Genomic DNA, 10623 nt, shown 5'->3' on the forward strand with positions numbered 1-10623 from the left:
CGTTGTAATCTACAAGTCAATGAGTTTACATTTTGATGAACAATGAAAACTTTGACTGGAATGTTAATTGGCACCAGATATAGCCAATACATCATGGACACTTTTGTGGAAACACGCTTGATACCTTATTTATACCTTATTTATACATTATCACCTTTACTTCAAACTGAAGAATTAATATTATGTATGAATCAAGTGGTAGATATTATACGGACAAGTTTCATTTCTTGTTCATTTCCTATTATGCCATTTGGGTTTGAAGTGTACGACAGGTTATCTTCGCTTTGAGTACTCCAGAACTCACAATGTAAAAATTACTTCCAGTCACACTATTATATCTGGTTGAGTGTCCCTAATTATTTTACCATGTAATGCTATTTTATCAAACAAATTGCTAGGAAAGTCGAAATTACACTTCTTTCCAATAAACAACAGAAGACGCGAAAGTGTTATTCATTGTACTCAACGGATAATACCTCGCGATAATATGATGGGTGGTAGATAGGTTGTTATGATAAATCTCGTATGGTTACAATCAGGGAGTTGTCCATAATAACTCCCTGTTTCAATCATGTACAAGTATTATACGGATTGGTAAAAGCAGGGAGTTGTAACCTGGTAAAAGTCTCGCTTTCAAAGCAACGAAAAGTGCAGATTTCAATTAATCATTGAGTGACAATTCTTAATCATAACCTATGCAGTACACTGTGATGATGTAATGACCGTGGCACCCTAGACAGAGGTAAGTTCCCACAAAACTAATTTATCCTTGGAAAATAGTTTTGCGATTGTTGTTTCATGAAAAACGAGCTCAATAATAGGCTTTGCGAAATGCAATTATGATCAGCCCGTTCCGAATCTGGTCTTACATCCGTAAGAAGAATGCCGATAACATTACACATTCACCTGCTTTATAATTCACGACCGTATTGCGCCCCAACTAACACCATGTCTAAATGTATATACAATTTGCCCTGACAAATTTCCCATATCCGCAATACACAGTTTAGTAAATAAAGGTCAAAACATATGAACGACCTATGTGTCCTAAGACAATAGCTAACAAAATGTTGTGTAAAACGCTCTATTGGACTTTAATTAGCAGGTAACTAAATGATTCCATTCGGTTGTCAACGTGTTTACCACCACAATCACAAGTCTTGATTGTGATCTAAAAAGAATAAACAAGGACAGTAAATTATAAATCAAAGACATTTAAGTTCCTTTCACCTATTATATCGGTCAATGAATATCAGCGTCTTTAATTTCAAAAGATTTAAAAAAATACAAATTTTCGACTGAGAAGCTCTTTAGAGAGGGAGTTGTCACCTTCCAAATGAAAGTCTAAACCTATTAAATTGTTTTCTTCATAACACTCGTTGTGAATGAAGAAAATGAGCTAAATGAAGGACACAACCTCGGTAAGATATATCACAAGACAATAAAACACTCATGCGTTTAAATGTTCAGGATAAATATTTACTCCCTGACACAGTAAGAACTTCCAGATGACGTGTAAGAACCAGTGGTAGATGCATTCTGGGATACATCCGTGGAGGTAACACCGTACTCTGAAGACATCAAACCAGCGTACCATCACATGGTCTTATTATAAGTTGTCTTCGGACACAGTAACATACACTGTAGGATTTCAGAAAGAAATTTGTTTCTGACCAGCTTCAGTAAGCTCTCAAAGTAATTGCAAGAAAACAATTGCTTCAATTTGAAGACTGTAGGGCTCTTCAAAGAGATGGTTTAGAAAAAAAAAGTGGTTAGCGTTCAGAAATCAGTTATCATTAATAGTATGGAATGAGATGTCCAAAATCATATAATTGCTATGGGGCATAGGACAAATACATATAATATAAAGGTATCGAGGTAAAAACAGAGTATTAAAGTAAGTGCTAACATGTCACATACGACCGTCCAGTCTTGGTACATTTTCTTACTATGCAGTGAAACGACAAGATTTATACATGTCGCTCATGTATGTATGGTAATTTGTTTGCTTCCAATATGGCGAAACAATGTAACACTTCAGTGTGGAATTGATTGCTTTGATTTTTTACGTAACACTGATACATTGACTCATCAAGAAATGTCCAATCTAATAAATCTACAAAATAAAACATGATTTGATATCCGACGAAGAGCATACATATAGTTTGAATATAAATAGCCACGTGAGCAACCGTTCTCTCTCACATATCATTCCTTTTCAACATTATAACGTTTAAGACCAATTAAACATCCTTTAGACTATAAGTGTGTGATTAATGGACAGGTGGTTGAGGTGCAGTGTGAAGGGTGGAGTGTGAAACACATTTTTAACTCGGCGATTTTATAATCTTGTCGGTAAATCAAAATTTACCCTGGTGCTTGCTGAAGCCCCCCCCCCGTTCCCCGCCGTCCCTGCATCCTGATTGTAAGCTTGACAAAGACCGAGTACGGAATTTAATTTAATTTAATAAGTGATAATTCCAACAAGGCCAATTTTACAGACATCAACAGTACTTTGATATTCAATTCGAAGATCACGAACACGCTAACAATCACCACCTTGGTCTACACTTTCCTCCTAATCAGACATTTTAAATTTTTACAATTGTTGTACGACTAACACGAATACTCAATTAACACTCTCAGATTCTTCCTCTCCCTAGGTTACATTCATTATATGTCGAACAGGTTCGGCACACCTAAGAAACTATCGATATAGTGACCACATAAAAGAATGCATGAAATGATCTCTACTTAAACATTTGGTCAATATAGTTTCCAACGAGGGCATTTGCATCGTCTGCCAATGCGTTTGGTACTCATACATCATACAAAGACAGTTTACAATTTCGTAACCACGTTTCTAGTTTGTGATGTCACATAATTCTTGAACATCTGATGATATACATCCTAATTTATGTCTTTTCTTTTGGCCAGTAACTCAACCCCCCGGGAGTTGCTACCCTGGATGAAGCAAGTCAAATGTAACGTCATGGGTAGCCATTCATGTACGTCTACGATATGTAATCACATTTCAGATAGTGTAAATTGTGTCTAGTCTTAACGAAGGAAGCGTTCACGAATTTAACAATTTTACAGCGGACATAGACATCTTGTAGAAAACAATCTCTTGGAAGTTCTGTCCCTCTCTATTCATTTATTTTTGTTATCGCCAATTGTTTACAATGGTATAGGAAGTCTCCTACAAAGTCTTAAAAAGACTTAACAAGGTAGGAGACTCCATTACAAGACTCTAGGAGACAAGGTAGGAGACTCCATCTTTGTGTCACATTGAATGTTGAGCTTCGACCCATTGGCTAAATACAACATGTCTTCTTGTTCTGCTACGTGTAAGACCAGTTGTAGTGTATTGCCCAGTAGTGATACATCCTGCTTCCGTATGTGTTACTAGCTTACTACAGAACTACCGTCTAATTCATCCATCACTTCAAACTTTGATAGACGTGAAGCGACAACCTTAATATCCTCCCGGTTGAATTCAAAAGTGATAAGCATACTGATCAAGACGGCTTCGCGACTACATTCATGATTATACCAGTTCAGATATAGCTGATCTCTAGTAGCCTGCTTCCAGTGAATATAGCGGACGTAATGACTTTTACTTCAGTTCCTAAATTGATGTTAACCATGTTCTCTTATAGGCTCATTGGTATCTTTCTCATTACTGTTTTCGTTTGCAAAGCTCAAGTTATGGACGGAGGTAAGTTGACACTTTGTTCCCTTTTTCCTTTTGAATATTATTTGTAGAACTGGAATATTTAACGGATGTGTTTATGTTGTCATGTATTCTCCTTGTGGCTAATATCATGTATAGCATTATATTCCCCTTGTTAGAGAATCGTGATACACACCTGACGATGCAAGGAGACTGGGGTTGAAAGCGGATCAGTAAGTTCGTTATTTGGTTTTTTTCGTGCCCAGGTTCTTTCTTGGGTGACTTTTCTTAAAAATTATCTCATTCTTCTGTGACAATGAGCATATATTGCTAATGGTTTTAAAAGCCATTTTGTTTTCTTGAATTTGTTTATATGAGTTCTGCAGATACTGTGGACCGTTGATGAATTTTGAGCTCAGTACAATTAATACATTTATACTCAATATGACGCCTTTCTCTCGGAAGTAGGAGACTTGTCACGTTTACATTTCCTTAGCTTTGGTGGTCACAACGGTTTCCCATTTGAGTCAGTTAAAGTCACATGACTTTGGCCTAATATAATATCAAAGGGGTTTGTCTGACTCAGAATGAGTAACTTACATGTTTCCATGCTTGAGATATGAGATGTAGGTAGAAGTTTTCGCTGTATTATTCTGTTGACTTCTGATAACTCATGACCTCGAATAAGATTGATAAAGTCCCTAAAACGATAACATGATTGAAAAATGGTTTTCGGTGGGGTTGTACAGTATAACACAGTACTGTATCTTAGCAATCGCCGTAGAAACGTGGTTATGATAACAAAGACAATATCGCACTGCACTATACTTGACAATGGCGTCACCACGTTGATGCCTTGAATTGTTTAGATAGGATATGTTGCGTTCCATCTGATTTTATCGAATGTGTGACATTTGATCATGGCATGACAGGTGCGATCAATAACCAGTGTTCCATATTTCAGAAATGAAATTCCCCGAATTGCGCCACTGCATATTCTGAATCGGGTGACTATTTCCCAAAATGGACTGATTTCAACGGTTGTTAGCCCTGATTACTGTAGGGTATATTCGAACCCGACCCGTAACCCTAACCCCTAACTCTAACCGTACCACAAAGAAACGTTAAAGAACAGAAATCGGAATCGGCTCCAACTATAGGTCATTCTCACATGTCGTATTCCACACACAAACTATTGAAAAGTTTAAAATTTCAAATCTGCAAGGAGTACTTTTAGAGAGAATGACAATGAACTACATAGTAAGCATGAATAACAGAAAAGTGTGTTCGAGTCTGGCTCGCAACAATGACCAATCATTAAATTGTATATGATAAGTAGTGCAGTATTTAATACAGTCATGTAATGTCAACGTGTGCTATGCCTTCTGCATTCGTATAGATATTCGCATCATGTCAGATAATCCTCGCGAGGGACACGTAGAAGTTTTCTTAGAGGATGAGTGGGGGACTATTTCCACAATCGAATTTGATGAGGATACAACCCCGGTGATCTGCAGAAAACTAGGATTTCACGGTCCAGCAGAATCGATTAAATCCACAGAGCATCTTGGACCCCTCAGCTCACCGGAATGGAACATTAAGTGTCGTAAGGAGGCAGAGTCAATCCTTGACTGTGACAGAAGTAAAAGGGGGGAGCATTGATATAGACTTCTCCTACTCGTCCCAGCTTACTACCTGGAAGCATGATAATGACCTTGGGGTCATCTGTAAAGGTGAGTCTACATGCATGAGCGTCTGAATGAAGAATGCTCTGGGGATACTCCAGAGGATTATTACCGTATTGAAGTTAGTATGAACAAAATCTTACATGATAACATTATCTCCTTAAATATATATATATATATATATATATATATATATATATATATATATATATATATATATATATATATATATATATATATATATATTTATTTATTTATTTTAACAGTGGAATTACGACCGGTTTCGAACCTCTGGCCATACAATCAGCGTCCATAGCCCTAGTGGTTAGGGTGTCCGCGTACAGAGCGGAAGGCCCGGGTTCGAATCCCGGTGGAGTCTGGAAGTTTCTTCACTGTTCTTGATTTTCTAACTCATTACGATTTTCATTTATATTTATTTATTTGCCTTTGTCGTTTACCTCCATTGCATTAAGTTAAAGTATGTTCAAAATATCTCTTTCGAGATCCGGCTTTAGGATTCACAAATGATTTCGAGTTGGTTAGCATCATGTTTGATCTCTGGAGGAAGGCAAAATATGTCACCAAAAACAGAACTACTATAGTTCGATACAGGTGACAAACGCCTACAGTGGAATTACGAATCTCCTGACCGGTTTCGAACCTCTGGACATACAATCAGCGTCCATAGCCTAGTGGTTAGGGTGTCCGCGTACAGAGCGGAAGGCCCGGGTTCAAATCCCGGTGGAAGCTGGGAGTTTTTTCACTGTTCTTGATTTTGCAACTCATTACGATTTTCATTTATATATATATATATATATATATATATATATATATATATATATATATATATATATATATATATATATATATATATATACATATATATATATATTTCGCAGACTCCATTTCGTATGTTCGAATTCTTAAGTGAAAAGAAGAATTGCATAGCAAATGCGTTCTTTTCTTCTTTGTCAGAATGTCAATTAAAACATCGAGATTTATTTTTTATAATAATGCGTAGATGTTTTCTTTGCATTTTTCGTTTAGAATTAGAAGAAGGTCTCCCCTCTTGGCTGTATTTAGTCTTCGATGTGGCTTTATCCTTGCTCCTATTTTTCGTCATACTCGTGTTTGCTTATTTGGCCTACTACTTCGCTAAGCGAGGAAAGACGACTCCGTCCACCAAACTACCCACTGACTCCAACTCCAATCCTACTTACGAGACCTATGTCACCCCAATCGAAACCACACAGGTAAGATAGGAATTTCTTTTCTTTACAAAATGGTGATTTGTTTGAAGAAACAAAAAGGAGTGTGTCAATCTTAAGCTAATTTCCGCTCCTAAAGTGATTAATTATTCGACTGTATTCCACTTTCCGTCAGCTTCGCTTATTCTTAACTAAGACAAAAGGATCAGTGCATTTTACAGTGCAATTATTGATGGATGGATGGATGCATGGGCGGCGATAATGGGGGGGGGGACGGGGGGGGGACATGTCCCACCAATATTTTAGGTGGGTGATATAGTATCTAATATCCCCCCAATATTAAATTTTGGTGGCATAGTTTTTTTGTGTGGCTAAAACTTCATCCAACACATGCTGCATGAGGTAAATGACTCTTCGTGGTCGTTTCTGTGACCTTTGACCGTATAGTATGTTGTCACTCATGATTATTATCATAATGTCTGTCCATCTCTTGTGTATCAGTGTAAGTACGTACAATCATGTATATGATCCACATTGATATGGGTTCACTGGGTTTCCATTTGGCCTGTTTCCTACAAGATTTCTATCGCAGGCGCGTAGCCAAGGGGGGGGGGGGTGGGCGAAGGGGGAGACCCCCTCGAGCATATTTTTTATGATATCGAAGTTTTGTAGTAGCCGTTATAAGAGGTCTTAATATTTGTACACCAATAAATTGACTGTGTCTGAATTTTCGAAAATTCCGTGACCAACATTTTTCATCATACTTCCCTCTACTCGTGCAATTTTTGACCTGTCTGTTAGGGGTTGAAGGGGATTTTCTAAATTGGTTGTCCATAGATGAAATTTTGTGCAACATTATGGGTATGTTTTGAAGTGAATTTATTATTCAAATTCTGAACAAATAATGGGCTTAAAACTTTGAAAAGTGGGGCTGACGGGTATTGTGGGCCGTTACGTAGTATTACCTACAAAATCAATGATTCACAGGAGATGCGATGAAGTCGAACATGACGTGTGACTGGTGACAATCTTGAAAAAGGTTATGAATGAAAAAACCACTATTGGCAAAAACTTGGTTCTCAGGCAAACGTGTACATCTGTTGGTCATTTTCAAGCCCGAAAAGTGCTATTTCCGGTTATAAGGGGGCTATCAAAACCAGAAATGTTCTTGTACGCTGCGCGCCAACCAAATGTGGCGCTCCGCTTTGATAGTAATTCGCGCCCCCTGGTTACAAAATCAAATAAAATTCCATCCCCAACATTCACTTCGGACAATTACCGGTTTCATATCTACTTAACATACATGATTCATTCAATGCTAGGAACTCACACAGTTAATGAACGGAGGAAGTGGGGGTAGGTGACAAGGTTCATCCCTTTCCCTCCGCCCAATTCAAATCGTTCTGGCAAACAATTACATTTGCACATTTTGGAGAATAAAAAGCATATTTGCTATCATCGGTTTGCAAACAAACTCTTTCCCCCAGTTCAACCAATACCAAGCCCTTCCCACTGCCCCACTTTTCTCCTCCACAAATGTCTCCCAAAATGATTTGACCAAATTTGACGAAATGATGTTGCATGACCGGCATCAAATCTGGTGTGTGTTTGCCTCTGTAAGGCCTACTGAGCCTCCTTGTTAAATGACGTCATTCAGTCAAGGGTTCACAGATAGAATAAGGTGACCATAGTTTTTTTTTTCCAGGAGATCCTGGGACATGTTGACATCAAGTGTTAGTTCCTACACTGTACTTTGAATAAAAGTCATTTTGATGGTCACTCAGTGTTTTGGTTGTCCCAGGTTTCCAAAAATGCCGAAGGTTAATTACAACCTACGAAATTAGTCAACAATCTGGGTTGCCTATTTTTTTCTGTGAGTCACGCATGAAATTTATGTATGTAGCCTAACTGTAAACAGTTACTGAGCTCAACCTAAGTTCCAGTTGTCTCTAGGAATAGGCAGCCAGACAGGCAAACTTGAACTAATTCAGGGCATTTTTTTCCAAATTTCATGAATATTCCAGGGAAGGCACATAAACAAGGAGACAATTCCGGGGTACCTATTAATCCGGGAACGGCATATGAAATATAGGGACTGTCGCCGAAAATCGGGGATGTCTGGTCATATCGGTTATTAAAACGTTCTTAAGCTTTCACAAACTGACCAAAACGTTTTTAACCATGTAGAAAAACTGCAGACTACCGTACGAACAATGGACTTCAATCTTTGATTGACCTTTGCCGATGACGCTTTACGGTCAAAAGTCAGAGATCAAAGGTCAATAAAACCAAAAAAAAAATGGGTTTATATTTGTTTAGCCACAACTGTACCATAATTAATCACGAAAACTAACTGATTCCGTCTAAGTTATCACACTTTTAATTTCTACATCGTATTACTTTTCAAAGGTCAGTGGAGTTTCAAAGCTTACAAAAACCCCACTGTGTAGCAGCAAATATGACCTAAAACTGTAAAGGTCTCGTTCTTCAAACTTGGTTGGTGTATGCTTGTAAATATGACATCGTGATGACATTGTACAGTCTTTGGTCAAAGTAATGGCAACCGACCAAAATTCGTAGATGAAACCTGCAGCTCCCTGAATCGCCTAATTGTTAATGTTCTTATTATTTTTCAGCATGACTACTCCGAGTATGCCTTGGTAGAAGGAAAAGCATCGAAGGAAGCAGAAGTCATCGAGATGGCGATTGTAGAAGATCAAGAGGGTTCTACCTACGCTAATTGTACATAAAAACAAACCAAAATGGCGGACTACAAGTAAAACGTATTTTGTTCTATCATATCTAGTTGGAATAGATCTAGTCCATGTACTACATAGGTTTAATATATAATGCGTGTATGTTGCGTTAAATTGTTATTTTGATCATTACATGTTACATTAACACATAATATATAGGCACATATAATCAACCATACAGACACCTTAATATGACACTTATGTATGCACTAAGGATATAATCATCCGGGGTTTTTTTTTCGATGATGCAGTTTTCACCTAATATATAATCTAGCTTAAACATAAGAAGTTTTATTTCCTTCGAATTTCATGTCAGGTATATAGTTTTATCGCCTTTGCCGAAACCTTTGAGCAGTTAGTGTGAACATTTATATTTTATATAGTAAATTCCATTTTGTAAGCCTATTCTAAACAATAATTCATGACTAAAAAATGTCATTTCTGGTTTTCATGGACTTTACATAAAAATCCACACATTTAAAGGTTAAATGTTTCCAGACTGTTCGTAGGCTCTACATTAATGCAAATGTTTATACACAAAGGGTGAACATGTCTCTCTCCTTAACTATTGCACAACATACAGGACGAACAGTATGCAATTCACTGTGTATGTTAAACAAAAATCATAGTGACCTCCAAAGTATAGATTAACTCTATTATCACCCAACTAACGGTATAGAATCTTGCGCATATTCTTCGGTACTATACTCCACTTAAATCATTTCGTGTTTGTTTGTACGAAATTATCTCCCACGACGTAAGTTTAAAACATATAAAGGGGGATGGCCATTGACTCGTTCAACCGGACTCCCATGTCAGGTGGGGGAAGGGGTCCTCCCAGAAGCCCCCACCCCTCTACCACAAAAAGAAGGCATTTTAGACGTCATATTTGGCTGTTCATTAGGTCTATACGTGTGTTTCGTGTGTGGAAAGGGTCGTGAAAGTGTTTTTTTAAAGGTTTTTTTTATAGCTTGCCAAGTGTCAGTCACATTTGAATATGACCTACGACCGCATTAATTAAGCCTATGGTCAACACTATTTGCCTAAAGCTGAGGAGGCTAAAGAGGCGGCGAAACTTGCAATTGGCCATCTTCAGTATTTAGTAGTATACTGATTCAATTATCAGCAGAATATGAGTGCATGAAAGCCACTTGATGGCATTTATATAACCACTATAGTTCCTTGTTTTAATGGAGCATGAGGGGAAGTAAAATCTGTTATCTTCAGATTTTGGTATTTACGTTCGCCGTGTTGTATCAAGAGTGCCGTTCAGGTGTTCCTTTTCTCGGTTTTCTAAC

The 10623-nt window shown here is 37.6% G+C and overlaps 1 long non-coding RNA gene across 1 annotated transcript; it reads left to right on the plus strand.

Moving 5' to 3' along the window:
• The first annotated feature begins 2410 nt into the window (after window positions 1-2410).
• Window positions 2411-9357, plus strand: LOC139978594 (uncharacterized). The gene is made up of 4 exons (XR_011796981.1): window positions 2411-3721; window positions 5076-5409; window positions 6409-6614; window positions 9206-9357. It is a non-coding gene; the product is annotated as an uncharacterized lncRNA (long non-coding RNA).
• The last annotated feature ends 1266 nt before the right edge of the window (window positions 9358-10623 follow it).

This window comes from Apostichopus japonicus, chromosome 13 (assembly GCF_037975245.1).
Source record: "Apostichopus japonicus isolate 1M-3 chromosome 13, ASM3797524v1, whole genome shotgun sequence".
NCBI classification, from domain to species: Eukaryota; Metazoa; Echinodermata; class Holothuroidea; order Aspidochirotida; family Stichopodidae; genus Apostichopus; species Apostichopus japonicus.